This window comes from Propithecus coquereli, unplaced genomic scaffold, assembly GCF_000956105.1.
Source record: "Propithecus coquereli isolate 6110/MARCELLA unplaced genomic scaffold, Pcoq_1.0 Scaffold635, whole genome shotgun sequence".
Classification (NCBI taxonomy): domain Eukaryota; kingdom Metazoa; phylum Chordata; class Mammalia; order Primates; family Indriidae; genus Propithecus; species Propithecus coquereli.
Window position 1 is genome coordinate 203,849 of NW_012152341.1, and position 2,373 is coordinate 206,221.

Sequence of the window (2,373 nt, forward strand, 5' to 3'; positions counted from 1 at the left end):
GTTGGAAACATATCAGGGTCCATCCGCCCATACAGTCCAGGGCCAATGCTTTAAGACCCCACACCCATGGCAATTCTGAACCCAAACATCTCCACACCAATTTTATTAGCAACTTTCCCTGGATAACCTTCTTCAAAATATTAAATCTCACCTCCCAACCTGATGAAAAGCATCCATTCTATCTTCACAGGCAGATTGAAAGAGTCAAATGTCCTGCATGCCTCCTGATTTTGCAAGTTGGATTCTGTCTTTAACTCATTTTAATATGAGGTCTTAGCAAACAAGTCTATAACCTGATCTCATTGATATAATTAATTAACATTCTGTTTGTCAAATCTAATTGATCATTTTTCATTTATCTTCCTGCACAACCAATCGTAACCTGAGTTCTCTATATCCATTTAGACCTTCTTAATATAGTGTTGTCAATTACTTTGTCCTAGCATGTCAGCTCAGAATCTGTACCATATCACTCGATGTTTCTTCAAACTCTACAAGCTACTTAAATGTTAAAAATTCTCAGCTATTAGTCCAATTAACTAAACTCACAACACTCTAGCACAAAAAACATCATAAATCCATACAATTATATTAGTGTTTAAAATGAATCAGCATGTCTGAGCAATTGATAGCTGTTCTCTCAGGTCAGAGGGTCCAAGTAGACCTAGTTTAAATTATTTTAGTGAGTCTAACCAATATGGCTCTACCAGTCTCCGTGCTGGCTGTGTTAATATCAGGCCTCTTCCAGCTGAGGGATGGAACATGACCAGGGCAGCATCCCAACAAGCCTGACCTAACTCCTCTGGTTAATTGGCTGAGCTGATAGTAACATATATTATACTAGTCTGTCAACATAACCCCATCCTGCAGGAACACCTACTGTCCATATGGAAAGAAGTTGATTTCTTCAGAACACATCTACTCTTGAGTGGCTGCAATTTGTGCCAATCAGAATTACACAGTATTCTAATGTGAGATTGCTTTTCCTGTCACAGTTCTTCTTTCAGAATCCCTGCCCAGGTTCTGATATCTGCATCTCTGACATAAGACCTTCCATGATGTTATTTAAGACCAAGGAATAGGTTTGTTGTTAAGGGATGGGGGATGTGACTGTGTAAATGTGGGCACAGGATCCAATCGCCTACATTTTTCAGATTTTTCCAGAAACAGATAGCAGGATAGAAAAATAGAAGGGCTGATTCAGTCTCTGCAAATAGTTCTGAGTGAGTATGACCCACACATTTTATGAAATTGTCTTCATGGAGGCAACATAATTCCTAAACCAAAGTCTGCTGCAGGCATTTCTTGGTCACAAATACTGGCTGCATTTACCTCAAAATAATGGGCATTATAGTGTTCTGTGGCACATGGGTCTGGAAATCAGGGGTAGAAGTGAGATTAATTCCTATCACCATGTCCATGGTGAAAACCTGTGAAATTTTTTCTTCTTATTTCCATATTATAGGCTGTGATAGATTAGAAGTCCTGATTCCCAGGTAGGAACACTCCTACTTGGGCACAATGTGCTCCCCTGTATCAGTGACCTGGTCTGATGCCCCTTAATTGATGTCCTCATGCCTGTGGACCAGTGAACAAAGGAAAGGTGCTCTCCCACTGATAGACATTAACTCTCCTTTTGAGGCTAAGCTTGAATGTCTTCACAGAGGCAGGGCCATTCCCTCAGGCCTAGAGAGTTTCTGTCGGTTCCTCCACTGCATTCAACACTGGGGGGTCAATTGCATCAACCACACGTCTGAAAGTGTCCAAGTGACCAAGGACAATGGCCCCATAGTGTTGATGCTTGAGTCCACTAGGGAAGCAACACAGAGCAACCCTCACTGTAAAGTGCTGGCCACGTGTTAGAAGAGTCCACAGTGTAGGTGAGAGGGGATGCTAGTGAATATCAGGTACAACCAGAGAACTCTCTGCAGCAGTGGACAAGGGAGGCTGACCACTCACACTCACATAGACACTTCCACAAAGATAGGTCTGGCTACTGTCCCAAGCCTTTCATAGCCCTTTGAACTAATCATGGACCGGGGTTGAACTCCTTTGTCACAGGGAAATGTAAGGACAAACTATAATGGATTCTTGGTGGCCCAACTCATGTGCCCTGGGCCCAACACAGAAGTAGCAGCAGTTGCATTTGACAAGTTGTGTGAACCCGATTGCCCTCAGCTGAGTGACCCTCACTTCAAAGGTGAGGTGCTGTTGAGGACAGAAGAGACACTGAGGCCCAAATGTTAATGCAACCTTCAAGTTTAGGTAACAATACAATGCAGCACAATCTCATCATGCTCTCATTACATAAAGGGGTTTCCACGAATCCCGTGAGGCATGTCCACATCTGCCCTGGGGTTGAATCACAGAAAA

At 42.8% G+C, this 2,373-nt stretch overlaps 1 protein-coding gene across 1 annotated transcript in view; it reads left to right on the forward strand.

The window, feature by feature from the left end:
- The window catches only part of LOC105822769, a 42,046-nt gene that overhangs the window by 12,549 nt on the left and 27,124 nt on the right, over positions 1-2,373 (forward strand). The window lies entirely within an intron of this gene.